General features: G+C 35.5%; 1 protein-coding gene across 1 annotated transcript in view; it reads right to left on the minus strand.

Annotated features, from left to right (window-relative positions):
• The window catches only part of MDGA2 (MAM domain containing glycosylphosphatidylinositol anchor 2), an 829,367-nt gene that overhangs the window by 374,332 nt on the left and 429,462 nt on the right, over positions 1 to 25,573 (minus strand). The window lies entirely within an intron of this gene.

Raw genomic sequence — 25,573 nt, forward strand, 5'->3', positions numbered from 1 at the left:
TTGTGACTGGGATTCACTGGAAATAAATGATTTATTGGAACAATTCTACTCTCAAAGAAGAATATGAGGCTTTATTACTTGCCCTAAATATAGGAAAGGCTGTACTATTCATTGGGAAGGGACCATTCGAGGCTCGCTAGATTAGTGCTGCGGTTAAATATTGAAAGAATTTATATTTAACCTGTTTCATTTTTGAATAAAGCTAAAAAAGGGAAGACATGAGAACTAATATTGTATTGGTTCCTGTACTAGGCACTTCTGCATAATTGTCTTTATAACAACTCTACAAGTAAATATTATTATCCTCAATTTGCAGATGACTAAACTGAGATTCAGAAAGGATAACTTTCCTAAGACCATACAATTAGTAAATAGTGGTTCCAATATTTTAACAAGCTTCTGTATGTCTACTAAAAGTAGCCAATATTTGTTAATGGCTTACCCTGCCAAATGCTTTATTAAGGTATCTCATCTAATTCTCATACCAATCATATCAATTAGATGCTATATCTCTATTTTACAGATGAGAAACTGAGGCTGAAGGGAGTAAAATGATTTTCCCACAACCTGTATATGTAGGAGCTAGAATCCAGGCCTCACTCTACCTGAAATTACAGTCTGTTTTCAGTCTCACTCTGGTGTCATTAATGGAGACAGGCTAGGGTGGTTTTAATTCCAGTTAGTTTGAAGAAACTTTCTCCAAGAGTAAGAGAAAATGAACAGTTGCTTTAACTCTTGGTAAAGAGAGGACACATTATTCAACTTAACTGACCCATTGTAACATCTTCTGCCATATTTATATTTCTACCAGAATAGTTTTTCCTTATTGAAATGGAGAGATGAAAAATAAATTACAAAATTATCCTGTATAATATCATCTGGAATTCTTAGGACTGAATGTTCCTGAGACAAGAAAAGGGATTTGAATTTGTAATCTAGGGAAATAAGGGAGAAGATGGGGGCTTTTTAAAGCTGAAAGAGGAGGTCTACAGGGAAGACTGTGCTATTGCAGTGCTTTCCACAGACGACAGGAGATTGATAGGGTATAATCTTCAACACTTTGGTAAATTCAAGACATGTTTTCAGATTTTGACTTTTGTCCAAATACAGTAAATATCAGAGAGATAATAGGGGTAGGTGGGTGGGAAATTGCCCCAAATGACCATGGGATACATTTCATTGATAGCTGACCATCTTCCAACTTTTGATTAGGACACATTGTAATTCAGAGATAAGAAAGATAATATCTACATTTACCAGACTCCCTTGTACTAAGGTTGCAGAAAGAATTGGGGTCTTATTGAGAACAATTCAAAATCAAATTGTGGGAAGAGGTATTTGGTGAGGAATTGATTTTTTAGGTGAGAATTACAGTAATCGAGGTTATGAAAAAGAACCAACAGTTCTGGAGTGGACTTCTCAATCCCTGGATCACAAGGTACATTTTTCTTGAAGATGCTTGCTAGAAGAGTTACTTTGTGATTCTAACAGAGAAAGCAATTCCCCTTGGTAGGCAAAGGCTGTGATGTTACTTTGGGACTCATTCCTATAGGCCCAGCCCTAGGGCCTTCTCCTGCATCTATTACAATTAGTTTTGTAAGGAATTAATTACCTAGATTATTCCATTTATACTTAAACTAGCTAGAATAGATTCTGTTATCTGCAGCTGAACCCTGACTGATAAACCCCTTTTCTTCTCATTCTCACCTGCCCTTCATAAGCTCTACCTTCAAAGCCAGGCCCCACAGAATGAACAAATAAGGTCCTCCAGGAGCCTCCATCCTTGGAATTACATGCGTTAGTACTTACTGGAGACTACAACATTTATTCCACAAATATAAATGACCATCATAAAATCTACCTGATCACTGGAATTAATATGCTGACTGATAAACTCTTAATTGCCTAATAATATCAAGTTTCAAGTTTAAATGATGTTTTCCAATCCTGAATTTTAATGAGAGGAAGAGGGATGATGGAGGATAGATAGTCACTGGTGGTAACTGAAGAGAGAAGTGGTGCCATTAACAGAACAGAAACAATCAGAAGTCATATTCTGCTACATAAAAACAATATTAGGAGCTGCATGAAAGGTGCAGAAGCTGCTCTGCAAAGATGCATAAAGACTTTAGTGTGTCTTCAATTGAAGGTAAATAAGCTCTATTAGAAAAGAACTTCATACTCAGTATTTAAGGTATCAGTGCATTTAATTTCAATAAATTATTTTATGAAATTTAGAACTGTATGTTTGCTGTTTGATAGTAAATTATGTTACAAGTTCATCTGTCTGTGCAATCAATATCTACACAAAAACTCATGAATACTTAGTTTCATCCAGACATAAATGAAGGTTTATTTCACAATATTTAGAATCAATTGCATATGAAAAACAAAACCATATTTCAGGTAAAATATAAATAAAATACTCACTACAAAATTGATATATCACAATGTGTATGTCAAAAATACAATGTTAAGTCAGACTTTGCAGTTTTAGGCCTCAATTACCACTGTGTTAAATTTGTCTGATAGTTTGAATACTCTTCACGTGATACATGACATGAGTGTATCTGGGGTGTGTGGGATGTGAGGTGAGGCATTAAGGAAAACAAGTAGAGAAAACAAGCGAGGGACTGCCAATCTTAAATACAAACAACAGACTGCTCTAGGAATTGTGATACGAAGCACAGGGAAACTACCTTTCTTTAGTTTATAAAAGGAACCATGTATAATGTTCCATATCTAAAAAGCTGATTATTGACCTAACAGCATATGTGACTTTTAACTGAGACTCACAGTGAGAAATTTCTGAGAACATTTTACTCCTACCCCTAGGGTTGGGGAAATTAAAACTTTTTTTAAATCATGAAGTAGGGCCCTTACCAATGTATCTCACCAGTACCCCATACTTGGAATTCAGGTCCTCTAGGAAAATGGATGACTAGTTCTGCCTGTTGCCCCATAAGCTCTTAAAGGTAACTCCCAAAAAGTTTTTGTCTAGCTGGTTATTGCAAATTAAAATCAGTACACACAACATTAAAAATATTTTATTTAAATATCATCTATTTTTCTTTTTACTAACTTCATTTTATACATTTAAATAACAATAACAAAACCACATAGTGACAGAGATACAATACCCAACCTCCCATAATTACTGAATATTGCCTCAATAATATGTGTTCATTTATATATTTATAAATATATATGATATATAGATTCAATATATAATTTTGTATCTTATTATATATATATATATATATACATATATATATATGCATGTATGTGAAACTATATTCATAAGTCCTGTATTATAATACTGAAAACATTAAGTAGTATGAGGTAAATTATAGATGCTATCATTAAGGTTTGGACACATCTGAAATTTTAGTTTTACCATCAGGAGTTTCCATATATTGTATTCCTCAATACAGAAAATTATAAAGATGTATGATCCCATTACTCCAAATGTATATCAACCAATGCTACTTTATGCATAACATCAAGAAGCCCCAAGACATCAAATATATTCAAACAGTCGGTACTTTTTGACAAAAGCACATGTTGAAGATACAAAACCAAAAAAAGAGATAAATGTACCCTGGTCAGTGTGACTCCTTTGAGTGCCCTCCCGTGCACCGAAAGGTCCCAGATTTGATTTCCGGTCAGGGCACATGCCCAGGTTGCAGGTTCAATCACCAGTAACAGGAGGAAACAGACTGATGTTTCTCTCCCTCTCTCCCTCTCCCCTCCCTTCTCTCTAAAACCAGTAAAAACATATTAAAAAATAGAGAGAGATAAATGTATGTTGAATTTATGAAGTAACAGGAAATGACAGACAATCCATGAGGCTACCATGACAATTCACAAAAAGAATTTTTGCCTCTTCTAATAAATTTATTCAGTCATTATTTCAGGTAAAAGATAATCTTGTTACAAGTCTCACTGAAAAATAAGTACAGTTCCCATCAAATTTCTAATAAATAGAAAATGTGAGATTTTATCAAATAATATTTTAAACAGATATGTATTTTTATTTTTTTCTAACATTCATTTGATGAAAGTATTTGCTTTTCTCATTCAGTTAATTACTGTATGTTTACATAGTTAGCTTAACTGTCTCTAACTAGGAAATGAGTGTTCATACGTGTAATCATTTGAACATATAATTATGATACCTAATTATATAAATATAAGCTATATTAAAATGATAAAAATCTTCACTATCTCATTGATTTTTAAAGAGTGCTGAATGGGGAAAGGTTCAAGTATCACTTATAATCCCATCATTCATATTGCTTATTTTCCAAGTTAACTTAATATTTGAGAGGGAAATAGGGAGAAGATAAGGACATAAATCTTACATTTCCTATCAGGCCACAGAATAACTTTTGCTTTATTACATACTATGACATGCCAAAGTGCCTATTAGTGAAATCTCACTATTACTGGGCATTTACTTAATGTATTCACTTAGGATTCACTTATTTGACACTCACATAATGTATTCATTTATAAGAAATGGTTTGTATGCCTTTTGAAAAGGGACATTCGTTCTCTTCTTCAGGACTAATTGTAGAAAGAACAATGTGAACCACTAATAGCACTCCAAGCATATAGGCAGCAGGGGATCTGAGAAGTCTTTCTATTCCCCACTATATTTGTTCAATGAAAAATTAATAATACCATCTATCTTTTTTTTTTAATATATCTTTATTGATTTCAGAGAGAGGAAGGGAGAGGAAGAGAGAGAGAGAAACATCAGTGATGAGAGAGTCACTGATCGGCTGCCTCCTGCACGCTCCCTATTGGGGATAGAGCCCGCAACCTGGGCATGTGCCCTAACAGAGAATCGAATCGCTATCTCCAGGATCATAGGTCAATGCTCAACCGCTGAGCCAAGCTGGCCAGGCAATGCCATCTATCTTAGACCAGACCTTTTAAAAAGATCAGAGTTTGAAGCAAAGATTAGAGTGTTGACAGTTTCTTTGGAAGGTGCAAACGCAGGGAAATGAAGATGAAGTAATAAGGTGGGAAGAGGTAATTCAGGCAAGAAAAGACTTGAAGCAATGCAAAGGATATGTTGCTTGTGATGTGCCTTTTTTCCTGTATGGTGGGATTATCTGGAAGCTTTGCTAAGAGGAAACATACTTTCATTGAAGTTCACTGAGGGGAGAAATAAAGAGCACTTTATCTGTCTTGTGCCCTCCTGTCTCCTGCTTCCTATTTGCCCTGATGCATGCCAAGAAGAACTAACATTTCTGAGCTTCATCACCTGGTCTCAAGCCATATCTGAAGGCCTAGAAATGGCTTTGGGCATCAAGGACTTTACCAATGCAAATGCTTGGATCCAAGAGTCAAGAAAAAGAGAGTGAACAATCAATGGTGCGGTCAGAGAAAATGGGGTCACAAGACAAAAATCCATTACGGGGAGACAGTGGTGTTATGACAACATAGGCATTCCAAGAAACAAAGCTGAAGGATACAATTAACTTTAGTAGGGAATATTTAGAAGCAATTTGTGTTTGAGAAAAGTCATAAGTGGATAATATTGATTGAGATTGAGAGTCATAGACTATTTCTGGGATAGCTAAAAAGGCAGGATGCTTTTGCCCACAGGTTTGTACAAATAATGAATACTGACTTGGGTAATGATGTCTCCTCAAATGCATGCCTCCCTAATTGCTGGGCGGGGATTAATGATGCCATGATTGCTGGCACATTATAGCAGCCCATCAATGATGGTTAGACGAATGAATGGTCTCTTCAATGCCCTCACAGGGGAATAAAAGGATAGGTGACTGCCCACATCAGCAAAGTGTTAAAATACCCAATAATCAACTTATTTAAAAATATTAAAAAACAAGCTAATATGTTTTATCAGCTTTGGGGGGGGGGGACAACACTAATATTTCAAGAAACTTTTTCCTGAGCCAGGCCATAATGTATAAAGGGGAGCCTCCATGAAAATGCACTCTTTAACTTCACTTGCAAAACTTGCAAGGGACCAATTTAATATTTCCCTCTGACCCAGTTCTTAGAAATTTGTTATCAAGTTACCTCTTAATATAACTGACTAGTGCAAACATCCTGAATATGCAGTACTTACAATATTCAGGTTCCTATAAAAATAGCTCTTGCCTCCCCTAGAGTAAGGCTAGCTTTCCCTTTCCCACAGCCTAAATCTAATTTAGACAGACTTATTATTAATTCAGGATTCCAGAGAATCTGGTGCATAAAAAGGAGAGCTTTGCAAAGAAAAAAGTAACATTTCTTGGCCTGAACCAAGAAAGTAAGTTCTGATATCTAAAACACCTTACTTTTCTGATTAAAAAAAAAAAAAAAAGTCAAATTGAGCAAACTGAAGCCTAATTTCTGACATGATCAGCTGATTTGTGACACTCATTGCCCACATTTCTCATGTAGGTCTCCCAGGCCTCATTTTAACGTGAGCTTTCCTTTAGACCCCAAAACTCACCTGATGTAGAAATGTGTAGAAATGACTCTGAAGGAAGAGTAGGGCTTGTAAACATGATTTCACAGGAAATGTTTCTCTTCAATCATTAAATTTGGGGTGAAATGAAAGCAAGAATCAAGATTACCTTTCTAGAATGAGTCACAGATGATCACTTTGTGCCACAAAAGTGTTAGAAATCAAAGATTTGTTATGGAAATATATCTGTTGATAATAAATTTAGGTGTCATTGATATTTACTGTCCAAACATTAGTAAAGCAAGACCCCTTACCTGCGTACCTGGCGCTCTCCTTCACCCAGTTCCTAGGGGCCGACTTCTTGAATCATCCTTGACTACGCTCACTCATTCTCTCACCCGATATCTAATCTAGCCACAAAATTTTCCATCAAAACATATTTGATTTACTCTCTTCCCACCTCCAAACATGAACCCCTACCTAGCAAACGTCCCTATCATCTCTGCCTGAGCAGAGCACCCAGCTTCCATTCTCAATCCCTCTAATTTACTTGCCGAGCTACAGGCAAAGTGACCCTGATAAAACACGAGGCACATCATCCACCTTCGCTTAAACCCCCCTTCCCCCCATTGCAAGTAAGGAGCAACCAGCTGGAATGCAGCAGGCACATCTCCCACCTGTGATCGACCACCCTGCAGTCCCCGCGCCTGGCCACAGAACCTGCTTCCTCGAGCACACCCGCGCTCCCCTTGCTTCAGGACCTTTGCCTTCCCTGTTGTCTTTTCTCTTAGTGTCACTCAGGGCTCTGCGGAAAGGCCACTGCATCCCTGCAGCCTCCTACAGAACATGGAGGTTTCTGTTATTCTCAGTCACCTTATCTAGTCGTTTCCTTCAGGGCACTTAGTCAATACCAGCCACCCGAATATACATTGATTTGTTTAGTGCCTGCTTTTCCCTAAAAGTTATAACCTCTATGAGGCCTAGGATTTGGAAGGTCTTTTTTATTGTCTATCTCAGAACCAAATGGTGCCCCAGACTTAGTGGGTGTGAAATGTTCAGGTCCTTTCCCATGGCACCCAGCTATCTTTCTTTACTACTCCCTGGGTAACCATTAGAAAGTATAAACAGCCTCACTAACACCCCTGTGATTCTGAGAGAAATCTGCACTTTATTAAAGAAACTCAACTTCCTATGTGTTTACAAAACACAGGTTACCCATTCAGCAATAATAAAAACACCAACATCAATAATTAAAATGTTGTGGTTTAAGTTGCCCTCTAGGCCCCTCCTAATAAATGTGAAATAGCCATGTTCCCAGAAGGACATTTTATTCACAGAAAAAGTTTTATGAAAAGACTTTAAAGCTCAGCAGTTTTAGGAATAAAATAAAGTGAAAGCTCGGTAACAAAGAGAAAATGTATTTCACTAACCTCTCCACATCTAATGAGGTAAAAACAAAATAAAAAAAATAAAACAACTAAAAAAATAAATAAAATTTTCATTTTTTTAGTAAAATATGACTAATCCAGAGGGCCACAAATAATACAAAATAATTTAGAAGAATATTTTCAAATCAATGGAAGGTAAGGATGAGCTAAGAGGTAGAAAGTTCAAAATGAAAAATATTTGTATGTTATTGAGGTGAATAAATTGTGATCAGCTCTACAATTATGTGTTTAGTTTTTTACCAAAGATTCAGTATCAGAATTTACATAGCAGGTTTTTCTAGGAATACTATCAAATAATTATCTGCCACAAATTTGAGTGCTACTAACTATTGCCATCACCAACATTGTATCAAAGGTCTAATGTTTCACAGCACACTAACTTGGTAAAACAAAGACTACTCAGATCCCGAGGAACATAATGTATAAGGGAGCCCAAATTTATAAGAAAAAGGCCCTGATAAGCGCTCAGTTAAGTTCTGGACAAATTCTGTCATTCAGCAAGAGTTTCATGGAGTAATATCACTGAGATGAAAAGAAGTATCATTTTTTAAATCATAAATATTTCCGTATAGGCTCCTACCTTAACATATGTAATGTAAATTACTGCACATTGTATAAAATGATTTTATAAGCTTTCTTAGATGACAAAAATCAGCCTTCTCAAGAAGTCTTTGCATAGGAAAAGACAAGCAATATGATTTGATCAATTCAATGTGAAACATAAAAGGCTTCTGTCATATAAACAGATACTGGGCATACAATTTAATTAAGGAGGATGTTTATTCATTTTTAATATTTCAAGGGAACATGCACCAAAGGATCTGTAAATCAAATGGCTATTTTATGACTTCTGCAATAAAATAATTTATCTTCCATGGGGGAAAAAGTCTTCAATGCTTGACAAATCAGATTACTCTAAATTATCTGCCTAAAAAGTCACTATTTTAATAAGCATTTTTATAAATAAAGTTTTTTCCTCTACAGCACAATTTTTTCTTGTTTTTTAAAAAATTTTAATTAAAATTATTGAGGTGAAATTGGTTAATAAAATTATGTAAGTTTCAAGTGTACAATCCTACAATACATTATCTGTATATTATATTGTGTGTTCACAAACACAATTTGTATTTTATATTACATCTATTGTTTCTGAAACAAGACTTTACATCAGAATTTTATATCACCTTTCATTTCTTCTGAAGTATAGCAGCAACCTTTCTCTCTAAACATTTCAGTTCTTCAAACATCTTGGACATGTTCGGTTGTTCTAATCTTGCCACTCAAATATCTGATGAAACACAAAGTGATTTCACCAGAAATAAGGGGAGGGTAGACACTCCTCTTGGTAAGAAACATTTTTCAAGAGAAATAACCTTGAGTTGGCAATGTTTGTTTCTTGAACAGGACTGTAGGAGTGTTAAGTTAGAGAACATTCAATAAAATAACCATCATCTAAATAAAGGATGGTGCCTTGCTGGAGGGAAGGAAGGCACCATCTAAGGTGGCAGTAAATAGACCAAGTGCGAGGAGGTACAAATCGAAGATGAAAAGGAGCCTAATGTGGCAGTGGAGAGAAAAAGACATATTTGAAAAGAAATCATGGACAAAAATTAATTATTATTGCCATGGAAGGTAGTACGTGTTTTAGATTATACACGAGTGAGAGGTTTTAGACTAAAAACATATTATCCAGAAAGGAAAATGTAGAACAGAAGCATCGAGCTAAATTGCGGCTGCTCTCTCCTGATCCACCGGGTACAGAGTGCTCACCAATTCTCTTGAAAGCAAACGCCACTAAGGAGGGTGGTGTCACTCATACTTTATTGTCACCTGCTTTAATCACATGCTTTCTTCATAACTTTTAGCAGAATCAGCTGAATTTTATACATATAGTAAGTATGAGGAGGTGTGTGTGTGTGTGTGTGTGTGTTTGATTGTGGAAAATGGGTTCTTTGGAGGAAGTCAGGTCTAGATAGATTTGCTGAAATCACGGATTTCAAATTCTACTTACCTATCCTTTATGACTGAATGCTCAATCCAGGAGATGGGTTTTCAGAGTCTCTTGAGGTTTCATGGTTGAGCATTTAAAATGCTACTTCAATGCTTCCTTAAAACAGGTATAACTTAACTATTAGGAACCTTGCTATGACTTGGGGAAGGGATAGTGCATAAGTAGTTATTTCGAAAGCCAAGTGTCTGCTTTAAAGTGGTACTTACTCACAGGCAAAGTCGTGAAACCATTGCTCTCATTCAGGTTCCTATCTCTCTTTTCCATATACACCTAAACCTCCTCATACTGCTTCAGGCTGACTTCTCAGAGGCCCTCCCACATAGCTCCAGAAAAACCGGATCTTCTCCATTAAAATGTCAATTATTTCTTGGGACAAAAGATAATAATAATATATTTTTAAAATATTGATATTTGTTAAAGATGGAGATGGGCATAATTATCTTACCAAGGTTGTTTCCTTTAATTAAAGACCAGTCCTTGAATCAAACGATTAGGTCCCCTGTGAATTACTTGCAGCCCAAAGTATTTGTATGAATTTCTATGGGGAGTGAATATAAGTTTTCCCAAACCTGTAACATCCTCCAATCTCATTTTCTCTAATGGTCTTTCTTCCAGAATAGTTCATTGTATCATAAAACACTAAAAATTTTTCCATGGGGTAAAAAGAATGTTTAGTATCTAAATTAACACAGTGATGTTTCCCTACCAAGACTTTATTTTAATTTATTTTTAATTTAATTTAATTTTTTATTATGAATTAACTTTAATCAATAGACATTGACAGCATTTTGTCATCTCCCAACATTCAATGTCCAATTGTGTCATCCACCAAAGGCTTTTTTATTTATTTTATTTTTATTTTTTATTTTTGTGTGTGGGGATTTTATTTTTTATTTTCTTATTTTATTTCATTCTATTTTATATTTTTGTTCAAAATATTACAGATGTCCCCTTTTCTTCCCAATTAAAAAAAAAAAAAAGTATTTCTAAATGAAATAAGCCAGGCAGAGAAACTTTTTTTTTTTAATGTCAGGGCATAAATAAAACAAATTAGATATTGCTAATATAACAAGTTACATTGAACTCACATTTCTACCATGAAATTACTTTGTGATACTGGGAAAGTTACTCTTTTTTTCTTGAACTTCACAATTCCACACCAGTAGAGTGAAAACACTTATACTCCACTCATAGGGCTGTTTTGAAGATAGAAAATGAAGTAGGGTATAGAAAATGAGGATGGGGATATTTTATTCACTTTAGTCTCTTTACTGCTTCCCTGGAACTTAGCAAAACTCACTAAATGCTTTCTTCTAAAAGCCTATTACTATTGCTAATATATATTTTAAAATTTATCTTTATTGTTGAGAGTATTACATATGTCCACATTTTTTCCCCTTTGTCCCCCTCCACCTGGCTTCTGCCCCACCTCAGGCCTTCACTGTACTATAATCTGTGTATGAGGGCTATTCATACATGCATATACATTCTTTGGTTAATCTCCCCCAGCCCCTCCCCACTGAGATCCATCAATCTGTCAGTCAGTGCCATGCTTCCATGCCTCTGGACCTCTTTTATTCATCAGTTTATTTTGTTCATTAGATACCATATAAGTGGTATGATTAGATCTCATATAAATGAGATCATGTGGTATTTGTCTTTCTCTGACTGGGTTTTTTCACTTAGCATAATACTCTCCAGGTTCACCCACACTGTCCCAAAAGGTACAAGAACCTTCTTTTTTACAGCTGCGTAGTATTCCAAGGTGTAAATGTCCCACAGCTTTTTTATCCACTCATCTACTGATGGGCACTTGGGCTGTTTTCAGATCTTAGCTATTGTAAATAATGCTGCTATGAACATAGGGGTGCATGTATTCTTTCTCATTTGTGTTTTGAGATTGTTATGATATATTCTCAGAAGTGGGATCACAGGGTCAAATGGCAGCTCCATTTTTAATTTTTTGAGGAACCTCCACACTGTTTTCCATAGTGGCTGCACCAGTCTGCATTCCCACCAGCAGTGTACTAGGGTTCCCTTCTCCACACCCTCACCAGCACATGTCGTTTGTTGATTTGTTGATGGTAGCCATTCTGACCGGTGTGAAGTGATACCTCATTGTGGTTTTAATTTGCATCTCTCTGATGATTGGCAATGTTGAACATTTTTTCATATGTCTCTTGGCCATTTGTATGTCCTCTTTGGAGAAGTGTCTATTCAGGTTCTTTGCCCATTTTTTAATTGGGTTGTTTGTCTTACTTTTGTTGAGTTGTATGAGTTCTTTATATATTTTGGAAATTAACCCCTTATCAGATGTATCATTGGCGAATATGTTCTCCTATACAGTGGGCTCCCTTTTCATTTTGATGCTAGTTTCCTTTGCTGTGCAGAAGCTTTTTAGTTTGATATAGTCACATTTGTTTATTTTTTCCTTTGTTTCTCTGCCACCAGGAGATGTACTGGCAAAAACTCTGCTAAGTGTGATGTTTGAGATTTTGCTGCCTAGGTAGTCTTCTCCAATTTTTATGGCTTCATGACTTACACTTGTGTTTTATCCATTTTGAGTTTATTCTTTTGTATGGTGTAAGTTGGTGGTGTAGTTTCATTTTTTTGCATGTAGCTGCCCAATTTTCCCAACACCATTTATTGAAGAGACTCTCTTTACTCCATTGTATGCTCTTGCCTCCTTTGTCAAATATTAATTGACCATATGGCTAGGGTCTATTTCTGGGTTCTTTGTTCTGTGCCATTGATCTATGTGCCTGTTCCTATGCCAGCACCAGGCTGTTCTGATTACAGTGGCTTTGTAGTATAACTTGATATCTGGTATTGTGATCCCTCCAACTTTATTCTTTCTTTTAAAGATTGCTGAGGCTATTTGGGGTCTTTTTTGATTCCATATAAATTTTTGCAGTATTTGTTCTAGACCTGTGAAATATGCCATTGGTATTTTGATAGGGATTGCGTTGAATCTATAAATTGCTTTGGGTAGTATGGACATTTGAATGATGTTAATTCTTCTAATCCATGAACATGGTATATGTTTCCACTTGTGTGTATCTATCTGTATTTCTTTTTTCAATGTCTTATAGTTTTCTGAGTACAGTTCTTTTACCTCCTTGGGTAGGTTTATTTCTAGGTATCTTTTTTTTTTTTTTGCAATGGTAAATGGGATTTATTTTTTAAGTTTCTCTTTATCAGAGTTTATTATTGGTTTTATAAAGTTGCCATCAATTTTCAGATGTTAATTTTAAATCCTGTTACTTTGCTGAATTCATTTATTAAATCTAGTGTTTTTTTTGGTGTATTCTTTAGGGTTCCCTATGTACAGTATCACATTATCTGCAAATAATGACAGTTTTATTTCCTCCTTTCCAATTCTGATGTCTTTTCTTTTTTCTTTTTTTCTGATTACTGTGGCTAGAATTTCCAGAACTATGTTGATTAAGAGTGGTGAAGACAGACATCCTTATTTTGTTCCTGTTCTTAAGGGAAACACACTTAGTTTTTGTCCATTGAATTTTTTTTTTTTTGGAGTAACTATTCATTTAAAGTATAACCTCTGCCACACACCTTACAGTTATTTGTTTCAATAATTACATAATTACTGAATGGCTTGATTATATACTCCCTGTGGTATAGTATATTAAACTCTTGTGGAGACAATACACTCCACCACTTCAAGTTGTAACTGGAGCGCACATGGCGGGGGAATTGGAATATGCATGTTATTTTTTTTCTGTCTCTACCTACACTGTTAATCTTTTGGTTTTCTGTTTACTGGTCTATAGAAAATTAGATGACCACAGCAGTTCTTTCAACCTTTACAGTTGCATAATTCTAAAATGTAGGGTCTATAAAGAATCCATTCGTCCTGAAGACTTTCCCTTGATGGTGTTTACTACCCTCTAATAAATACTTCTTTATTTGTCTCTTGCTTGAGATTCTGCCTCTGAATGCCCATCAGTAGATGAGTGGATAAAAAAGCTGTGACACATTTTCACCATAGAGTATTATGTAGCTTAAAGAGAAAGGATATTTTATTCTTTGGCACAGCATGGAGGGAACTAGAAAGCATTATGCTAAGTGAAATAAGCCAGTCAGAGAAAGACAAATACTACATGATCTCACTTATATGTAGAATATAGTAAACAAAATAAACTGATGAACAAAGTGGATCCAGAGACATAGAAGCACGGAACAGACTGAAGGATCTCAGAGGGAAAGTGGGGAGGGCTCTGTGGGTGGGGAGGGATTAATCAAAGAACTTATATGTTTATAAGCATAACCCATGGACACAGACATTGGTATGGGGAAAGCCTGGGGGTGGGATGGATGTGGAGTGGAGGGATCAATGGGGATAAAAAGGGGACATCTGTAATATTCTCAACAATAAATATAAAGAAACTTAAAAAATAATAATAAATAAATAAATAAATAAGAAAGAAAAATAATGTAATGCCAAGGATCTTAAAGTAAGTCAAATTGTTACCTTAGAACTAAATAAACAATATATAAAATTAAAAAAAAAAATTGATCTTCCTTTTAATAATGATTACTTTTCATACAGTTAAAACAATGTTAAAAAAAAAGGAATCCATTCCTGTCCTGAAGACTTTCCCTTGATGGTGTTTACCACCCTTTAATAGATACTTCTTTATTTGTCTGTCTCTTGCCTGAGATTCTGCCTTTGAGGGCAGAAACTTATCTCCTTAGTTATTTTTCTTCAGCAGCTAGAATAATGCTTGTTACATAGTAGGCTTTTAAAACCTACATGTGGAATTGTAACAAATTAGTTTAATGAATAAACAAATGCCCAGTATATTGAAGTAGACAAAATAATACAAGTCTATTAATTTTAATGTGATATTTCTTATGTGCCCTAAGGCAATGCATTTTCAGTAGACATTATGCCCCTTCTGGAAATTAAGGATTCTACATATGCAATTTTATACTCTTGTTATTTTTTATTTATATGTTAATCTTTTTAGCTGTTCTTTCCTGGCTCTCTGAAAGTCTATCTCTGGTCTTCAGTATCTAACATATTTTTGGTTATATATAATAGTGAATAAATGTCCATTAAAAGAATCTTATTTACATCTTGACAAATATAATTGTCTTAATTGTTTAGAATCATTTTTCCTCTATCCCTTCTGTTCAATTCTTGTATCAATGTCAATACTGATTTTCAAAGTTTCTGTAAAGTAGATCCAAACCTTCATTGAAAATGTGTTGTCTAGTTTGGAGCACACAGAACAGTTAGCAGTTCTCAGTGACATGACACCTTGATTAAAGGTGTAGAAGGTGCTATCTTGTCAAAAGATAATTGAAAATGTAGGGTCTGTGTATATTTTTCTGTACACTTCCCGAAACAGTCTTTGGTTCTCTTGGTCTCTTAAAAATAATACTGAATTATGATGAAAACAGAATAAGCACAAATTGTCTCCTCACCATTAAGGTGAAGTTAAGGAACAGAGGAAAACTGACAGCTGGATATGAATTGATAATTTGCAGCTAACTTTTATATAAAAATTTGCTATTGGCAGTTGCAGATTTAAAGATGTATTTAACAGATAAATTCATTTTGCTTATTTAAACAAAAAGTGATATTAATATACATATATTTCTGTCCACATGCCCCTGCTCATGTTTGAATTTATAAGTTAAGTTAGGTTGGCAGGTGAGCTATTGCCACACTGATGACAGACCGTCTCCTACCCATTATAAAAATATATTTGTGTTTCTCACCCTTTCTTCCTAAAGAAACTAATTCTGGGACAAATAATGCTAAAGGTAACAATGTAGACTTCTTGTAATCTTTTCTTGTGGTATTTCTTCAAATTCCTGAATAAAACAGCAAAACAGGAAAACCATTTTTAGAAGTAAAAGGGATTTTTAAAGGCTGCCATACCCCCATGATTTAGTTCTTAAAATCTAGTTGAGTTATGAGTAATCTGCAAGTTGTAGAAAATAGTCTACTTTTCCCTTATAAGTTTGTTTTATAGAAATTTTATGTACAAATTTAGCATTAAATGATTTTAAGAGATTTGTTTTTGAAACACAAATGCCACCCAAAGCCCTATAAACTCATTTCTTGCTCACCAGAAGGAATAGTTTTCACCCATTTTAGCATATTTTTATACTTTCATAAATCTAAATAACATGTTTTTACTTTTTCTTCTGTTTCTTTGTTTGGGGCGTTCTGTTTTGGCTTTCCATTAAAGGAGCATGGGGATTAGCTCTCCAGTATTGCCCAGCATCATTCATCTCCACCACAAAAACACAGGTGCACAGACGCACTTCTTATCCCCCAAGGTCCCCAAATATAGTCATATCATCATTTCACTTTAATCACTACTCAGCGTTTATTGCATCATGACCCTGTGAGTGAGATTCTCTGCTGAGCCAATGGTATATAGGTGATTTTTCCTTTCTTTCACCATTTTTGGTCTTCGTGAAGAATAGTGATTTTTGTCTGATCCCTTTTTTATGTAGTTTCATTAATTCACTTTCATCTCATCAGACTGCTTCTCTGTCTCAGGATATTCAAATACATTAAGTATCTTTTTCATTTCCTCTTTGGAAAAAATCCCTGCTAGGAGCTTCTAGTTTTCCACCTGGATAGGCTGTTTTCTGAGCCCGCTCAGCAGCTGTGCTCTCAGACTATCCCCTCAACACCCTCATCTTCCACAGGCCTGCCCTGTGTTCTCGCCTCATATGCTGTGAAAGTTTACTGTCTTAATTCCTTGATAACTGCTTTTCTCCACTTTTACTCTTCACTTGTTTCCTGCGACTCACAGTATTCATATGACAAGCCTCCTGGAATAATTCTCTATTTTCGTTGGTCTCCTAATTTCCATTTCATTATGTTTGCTTTCTGAGAGATTTCTTTAATTTCACAACCTCCTATTGAGTTTCCCTCACAACTATCTGATCTTTAATTGCCAAGAGCTCATTTGTGCTTGTTGACTATTGTTAATAGCAAACTATTCTTGTTTCCTGGAAGCAACAGTATGTTTAACACTGAAGTTACTAATAAACAGTTTTGAAGATAACTTTACTCCCTCGTTAGCATTTTTCTTTCCATCTGGTTTTCCTTTTCTTCTCCTCCATCTTTCATCTGCGTGCCTTCCATAAATGTGTGCTGATCCATAGCTGTCTGCTCTCATTAAGACTAGATCACTACAAAGCTCTTTGGAAATTCCATGCCCATGGGTGAAATTTGTTAACTGTAGTCTTCATTATATGATGGGCTTCTGAGCCATTTGCTTGGGGACCTCTGATGTCAGTAGTTTTAGGATTACCTCCCCTCCCACCCAGATTTTCTGGAAAAGTATATTCCATTTTCATGCCTGGAGGATGTACACTATGTTTCCAGAGTCCTGGGCTGTGGTGGCAGGAGAAGAGGGCCGGGTACTGGATGTTTCAGCTTTATCGAATCAGTGGTCACTTACCCACCCTGTTTTAACTTACTGTCCCTCTCATTTACCTGGGCAGAGATCCTCTCATTTGCCCTTTCCAGAACACAAAACTTTCTTCTTCTGCAGTGTGAGATGGCTTATCACTCAACTATGCAGAGTCAAGGAGAGAACCAGGGTCTAATTGCTCTTCAAACAGATTTTCAGTCAGTTCTCCCAGTTTTTTAGTCTTGTCTTCTCCTCTATAACCACAGGCACTGGGTACGGCAAGTCCTTAAGCTTTGGTGGTTGGAAGGAGGGGATTCTGTGATGTAAACCACATTTCTTCTGTTTTAACAATGTTGGCTTAGAATTCAGCTTTATTTTCCCATTTCAGCTGACCAGATGCTGTTGCTATTCCAATGATTTGTTTGTTGAAGTCTCCTTCCCCATTCTGATTGTCATTTTTACAACTTTATAACAAAACAGTCTTAATATATGTGTACAATCCATTATTTTTAACTGAGTTTTAAAAGATTTATTACTCCACATTACCTTTGCTTTGTGTGCTATATTTCAGGTGATTGCAGAGATTTAGGTTTTATCCACTACAAAGAACTCGGGTTACTATTAATAGCAAGAGCTATTTCTCTTCGGGGAAGGAAAAGTCACTCTAAATAACACAAAAACCAAATATTAACTATGACACATTGTATAGGGTTGCAAACCACACACTGCAACAAGGAATCTAAAAAACTCTACTTCTTCCAAGAAGTACAGTCAATCCATGATATGGAGGAAAAAGGGGAGCATAAATGATTTCAAACTTCCTTCCTAACTCTAAACAACTATCAAAATGGAGAAAATTTCATGTCCTCACATGAAAAAATGTCCAAACAATTTAAGTGAAAAAAGAAAATTATAAAACTTTGGGTATAGAGTACTCATATTTTTTTGTCAATATATAAAATGTTTAATTTATTCTTATTCCCAATATTTAAAAAAAAAAAAAAAAACTTCTATAAAACATTAAAATCACTCATTGCCTAGTTAACAGTCCCATCAAATATTAATCTACTTTTGTTTTTAAAAAGATTTTTATTGAGTTTTGAGAGAGAGAGGAAGGGAAAGAAAGAGGGAGAGAGAGAAACGTGTCCTTTGCAATCTGGGCTGTCCTACCCTTCTTTGCTTAAAGAGAATAACAGCAATTTGTATATAGTGCTGTCACCACAAGAGTATTTTTAAAAGAGCTTTATAAATGTTAAATCATTTCATACTCATAACAACACTGTGAAGTAGTTGCCACTACTACCCCTAATTTGCAGATGAGGAAATTGAGGTCAGGTGAGATCAAGTGTCTTGTTCGTAGTCATATAGAGCTAATGATGAGTGGAGCTGGGCTTTAACCCAAGGCTTCCCACCTACACTGAGCTGCTCTATGCTATTCAATTTATTGCCCATTCAGAATGTTAACTTATGCTCATGTGACTGGCATTTGATTTTATATTTACTTTCTGCCCATTTATTTTACAATATACATTGAACACCAACTGTGTGCAAACCATTGCTTCATAGTCTCTACCTCCAGTAAGTGATGAGTCCAGTTTTTCAGCCTGTTCCCCTTAAAGACTAGCCCAAAATTTATCAGTCCTCCTTAAAGTCCTGATTCAGTCATATCACACCTATTTCTAAATCACCACCATTGGTAGAAAAATAGAGGCATTCAACGGCTACTCTAAAACATGTAGAGACACCTATTCAATACATTCCAGGAGGCCACAATTTCCCAAACTACCTTTATGCAACTGAAAATGTTCACGTGTCAGAACAGTACTATACACATATGTATAGTGAAGTGTTGGAATTGCTGATAACAGTATGATCATTATCAGAAGGCAGAGGAAGGTAAAGAAGGCATAAATGGTGATGGAAAGATGCATGACTTGGGGTGGTGAACACAAAATACAATATACAGATGATATATTGTAGAACTATACACCTTAATAATTTTATTAACCAATGTAATCCCAATAAGTTCAATAAAAAATGGATCAACAACCTAAAAAATAGTAGAAAAATAAAAAAAATTACATCCGTGTTAAAAACTAAAAAGGCATTGCTGACAGATATGGAAGGTTGAGCTAGATAACTTTTAAAGTTCATTCAAATAACTGTGGAAGAAGCCCATTACTCAACATATCTCTAGCCCTTAAATAATACTTTCCTCAGAAATGAGGTCTGGTAATATGGTAAGAAAAATGCATGCTCTTTTAAATTTCAAGTTGTAGAAAGATTTCCAAGAGAAACAAAAAGAAAGGCAACAGGAAAGAAACAGAAACTGGTGAATCTATCGGTAGATGAAAAAACAAACTCCTTAGCCAGTTTGGCTCAGTGGCTAGAGCATTGGCCTGAGAACTGTAGGGCATCGAGTTTGATTCTGGCCAAAGGCGTGTACCTCGGTTTCAGGGCTCAGGAGGCAACCCATCAATGTGTCTCCCTCACATCAATGTTTCTCTCTCTCCCTTCCACTCTCTCTAAAAAAAACAACTAAAAAAAAAAACAAAACACAAAAAACCCTCAGTGCTCCAATATATCAATGAAAAGTCAGAGGATCCCTGAGAGTGCAAAACCTGGCAGAAAGCAGGGCCCCATGCTGCTACTTTGTGAGATCCTTAGTTAACAGATATATAGTGCAGATTTTTTGTTGTTGATGAATTTTTCATTGATTAAAATTATTTTCTCTTTCTAATGTTGAAACTATTTTTCAGGCTGTATCTAAACCAGTTTGTTGGTTTCAGAACTTTTTCGATCACAAAGAAAATAAAAGCTTTGTGGACAAGAGGCACAGAGTCTGTATTCCTCTGACTGGAGGAAGACAGGTAGCATTTAAGCTACAGAGCCCAGTGTGGAGCTCCTCCAGGGAGGGAGGGGAACAGGAGTAAACGTATGTGTATATTTCAGAGTGCCTTGTAGTTTCAGCTTGATAGAGTCAATATATATTTGTTAAATAGGTGAAAGTATCAAGCCATGAAAGAATAAATATAATACATATTATACAAAGAGTATAAGAGAACACACTAATAAATTCATCTTGAAAACATAATCATGAGGTGGATAACAGCAATAATAAAAATAATATAAAAAGCATACCTCTTTCTGCATCTTACATAAGTTTTACTGGAGAGATAGAGACAATGTCGTTTTAGAACATTTAGAAAAATAATAAAGATAATTTTCTCTATGAATTTGCAGAAAATAATTGCTGGACAGTAGCCACAAGGAAGTGATTCAGATAAAATAGTACTTACAGCCAAAAATAAAATTGTATTTTAAAAGATATATAACAAATCCTTAATATCTTATTGAAGTTATATAGTTTTATAGTAATAAAATGAGTCAAAATTGGCACATAGTTGGCATCAGGCAAATTATAGTGTCTCAGTTTTATTTATTTGCATTAGTTCTGCTCTTCTTTTTTAAAAAAATATAATTTTGTGCATCAGAATAATTGTAAATCTTAGTGGTTGAAGAGCAACATACTGCTAGGGTTGTCAAAGTAAGAAAAAATATCTTGGTTTATTTCTCTAACAGCTAGTAAACAAGTTCAATTAATAATGGTAAATAACTTTAATTGACACTGCTTTAAAAACTTAGAAAAAATTAGTATATTTGAAACCCAAAAGTTAAATTTATGTTTTGACTCATCTTTTCTACCAAAATTCTTAAGCTCACTCAACTTTCTTCGAGTCTGTTGTTAAGACAACAGAGAGATTAATCATAGACTGCTTTATTTCTTTTTTAGAGAAACAATTTAGATATTCCTATAAAAATGTAGGACAGGGATGAGCTCAAAGACTGAGGGGTAAGACACTCAGTGATTGAAAAAACAAGCAAACAAAAAACACCTTTTAAAAGCCTGTGGCTTTTATTTCCCTTTGTGTAGCAGATCCTGTTCTGAAGAACGATGACTAGAAAAGGTGATGGGAGACAACTGACCAGCAACGTGGCACTTCTACAGCAGGGAAACATTCTGCAGCCACGAGGATCATGGTCAGGGAAGCTCACTCTGGATCTGGACAATCGGAAGGAAAAACCGTGGAGCTGAAAGGGATGAGACATTCCCTTTATTTGGCTGTGGCGGGCCAAAGGTACAAGAGACAAACCTGCGCCTGGAGAGAGTGGTGAGAAAGCCTAAATGCTTTCACGTTCCCTATACTTTCCCACTGTAGGAAAAGCTAGGAGAGAACACTCAGTTATGATGGTGTAGCCAGAGGATCTCCAAAATCCCTTGTAAAGTCTCAGGAGGGTGTGTCAGAGATACAGGGCTTTGAAGGAAAATTCTGGAGCAGAAGAGGGGTGTCTGAGTCTCTGTGGTATCTCTCCTGTCACGATACTTGACATTAGATTAGACACCAAGTCAGAGCATTCCTACCCTTAGACTGTAGCAAAGAATGCAACCTCAGCCTCGGCCCTTACAAGGGATGCTTCGTTGCTGAAGCCAGAACAATTCTCTGGACCTTTAGGGAGCAGAATACTCAATGTCTGCCACAGATAGTGCTGTGTTCAGGAGCAGGACTACCATCGGTAGGGCAATGAACTCTGTAGGGCAGTGTATTTTTAAGTTTTATTATTTATTTACCTGCTTACCCACCATTTAATAAATTAATACATCCTTCCACACAAATAGTTGTGTATTGTAAACAAAATTAGGACTTAAGATATTGTGGAAATTTTAAAACATTGTTATAAATTCCTTCCTTCTCCCACTTGCCCCCACTCCACCCCCAATTGAAATATGAGGCCTATGAGTTGTTTCTTTGTGTGTGTTTTTTTTGTTTTGTTTTGTTTTGTTTAATCCTTTCATAGACATGGAACACAGTATGGTGATTGCCAGAGGGAAGGGGAATAGGGAGGAGATAGAAGAGCATGAAGGGGTAATAAATGGTGATGGAAGGAGACTTAACTTTGGGTAGTGAACACATAATACAATGTACAGATAATGTATTATAGAATTGTACACCTGTAACCTATATAATATTATTAACCAATGTCACACTCCCACCAAAAAAAAAAAGATAATAAAATAAATAAAAACTGATCTAGTAAAAGTGTCAAGTTAAACTGAAAGGCTTAAGGAAAACTAAAAAAAAAAAATAAAGAAAAAGAAAGAAAGAAAGAAGAAAGAAAGAAAGAAAGAAAGAAAGAAAGAAAGAAAGAAAGAAAGAAAGAAAGAAAGAGAAAGAAAGAGAAAAAAAGAAAGAGAAAGAAAGGAAAAAGAAAGAAAGAAAGAGAAAGAAAGAAAGAAAGAAGAAAGGAAGGAAGGAAGGAAGGAAGGAAGGAAGGAAGGAAGGAAGGAAGGAAGGAAGGAAGGAAGGAAGGAAGGAAGGAAGGAAGGAAAAAGAAAGAAAGAAAGAAAGAAAGAAAGAAAGAAAGAAAGAAAGAAAGAAAGAAAGAAAGAAAGAAAGAAAGAAAAGAAAGAAGAGAGAGAGGAAGGAAGGCCCATGTCCTCACCATTTGAATACGTGAATGTGGGTAGACTTGATTGCTGTGACTAATAGAAAGCAGATGCCATCAGTTATCCAGCTGGCAAAATGAGGTTGTGAGGTTACCCCCTGGTTTATCCAGTGATTCTGCCACCTGTCTGTTGGAAGTTCAGTGAAGAGGATGTTTCTCTGGGCGTTTTTGTAGATTGGACACACATAATTGTTCTGATGCAGAAACATCACACTTTCCCCAGGTTTCAACCAAATGATGGATAACCAGCCATAGAGGATTTGGGAGAGAAGCTCCTGACCTGCATAGTTTTCCTGTGCCAAGGAACCCAGATTTTTTATACTGGACAGTAGGCATGCCTGACTGTTGTTCCAGGCAGAGACACTATTTTTGTCTTTCAAGGCTGTTTCCTACAATAAACCCTTTTGTAAAGATCATCTGGAACAAATGGAGTCAGTTCCTCTGCTTTTGAGACATGCAGAAACATGAGACCCATGGAGAAATAGCTCCAAACAATGGCCTGGTCCTTATATTCATCGATTTACTCTAAGCTCCTGGATTGTCAGGGTCCTGTCCAACAAACTTGTTACTGTATCCCCAACACTGAGTGCAGTGTCTCTACATAATATCTGTTTAATATATACTTTTTGAGAGAATGAATGTATTGACTAAAGACACAAGTCCTTAAAAACTGCCTTAAAAATAGTTTTCTCATTCAACTTTTGTTGTTGTTAATCCTCACCTGAGGATATTTTTTCCATTGATTTACAGAGAGAATGAAAGGAAGGGAGGGAGTGGGAGAGAGAGACAAACATCAATTGGTTGCTTCCCACGTGCACTGGGGCAGGGGATTGACTCTGCAACCTTTCATTGCTTGGACCAGCACTCTCACAGCTGAGCAAAACTGGCCAGGGCACTCATTCAACTTCTGATAAATATTGTATTGTGCAGTGGCAAGTGGCATAGAGTTGAATTTTTTCCCTTGCCAAAGGCCCAGAATAAACCTATTTAATGCTGCAAACTAAATATGGTCTTATACCCTTTAACATATATCTTTTAACATGTAAGATTTTATCTTTGACATTCTTTAAAAAAAATTATGAGCACAGAAAGGTCCATACCTCAAGAGAAAGCAAACCACCTCTACTGGAAAGTAAATATCTATGGGTAGGGTCAATATTCATCTTAGAAAAGTTCTGAATTTGCTTTAAGGCCCAAAAGAATGAGTGATTAAATCCCTATAATTCTACTCCAATGATGTAAGTTATTATATATTATTTTGAGGATCACCTGTAAGATATTTATGCATGAACACCAGGATCAAAAAGAATTTATATCTTCAACAACAGTTCTCTAATTGGACTTAACTGGATATAATTCCAAACTTTCTGATTGGGCTCTGGATCCAAATGAATTTTCAGAAAATGAATTATTTCCTCCATGCTATAACTTTCAAATATTTTGGTCATCTTTATTATTTTCTTTAATTTATTTGTTGATTAATAATGTTGATTAATATTGATCACAATGCTTATTAACTTCCTACCATGTAGTTTATCATTGTATTGCTACGCAATACAAGATAATAACAGCAACATTAATGATATTATAAATAATAAGATTTTTAACATTTAATCTGTGGTGTATGGGTAGCATTCACTGTGTTAAAGGATACAAAGTTTCATGTATATAAAAATTTTATTTAGCACAAAATATATGCCATGAACTGTATTAAATATTTTCATACATAATAGCTCATTTCATCATTATTAAAATTCTTTGTACTATTAGTTCCCTCACTTTGCACCTGAGGAAACACATATAAAGAAAATTAAATGACTTTTTAAAAATCATAATAAACTAAGTGGGAAAAGCTGGGATGAAAACTAAGCTCTTCCAAAGAATGCTCAGCTGTGCTTGGCATTTTACTTAATAACCCAAACATCCAGTAAGTTTCAAAATTATAGGAGTCATTTTTTATCCATCTCTGAATCTCTCAGCAATTTTGTTTATTCAACTTCCAAAACATATCCCAATCTAGCCATTTCACAACATCTCAGTTGATATCATCCCAATCTAGGCCATGATTATCATCTAACCTGAAATGTATCAATTGTCTCTTAACATGTTGCTTTGTTTTAATTCCACCCCCACTGCTGTGGTCCATTCTTCTTACAAGAAAAAAAAAAAATTAATCACTGATCAAAATATATTAATTATAATCTTGCTTAAAAATCTTCCCTTCACTCCTACATATTTATTGAGCTTTAAAGTGCCTACAGCACCTTTTTAAAAATGTCTTTATTAATTTCAGAGAGAGGAAGGCAGAGGGAGAGAGAGAGATGGAAACATCAATGATGAGAGAGTCATTGATCGGCTGCCTCCTGCACACCCACTGCTGGGGACTGAGCTGCAACATGGGCATGTGCCCTGACCGGGAATCAAACAGGGATCTCCTGGATCATAGATAGATGCTCAGCCTCTGAGCCATGCTGGCCAGGCCACCTTTTTTTTTATGTATATATTTGTTTTCCTGTCCATGAATGAAAATAATATTGGGCTTTGTCTACTATGAATCACTGGCCCTGCAGTATATATGCTATACCTTGGGCATTGTTATACTAAACATGAAGAAACTATCATGCTAGTCATGGTAACTTTCTGTCAAGTAAAAGTATGGCTACCACAAGTGAACATCACTTGTTCATTGTTTCCATACAAATTGCACCAGGATGCTTCAGTACCCCATAAACCATTAAGACTTCCACACTTGCATAGAAACCACTTGGAA

This window comes from Miniopterus schreibersii, assembly GCF_964146895.1.
Source record: "Miniopterus schreibersii genome assembly, chromosome: 1".
NCBI classification, from domain to species: Eukaryota; Metazoa; Chordata; class Mammalia; order Chiroptera; family Miniopteridae; genus Miniopterus; species Miniopterus schreibersii.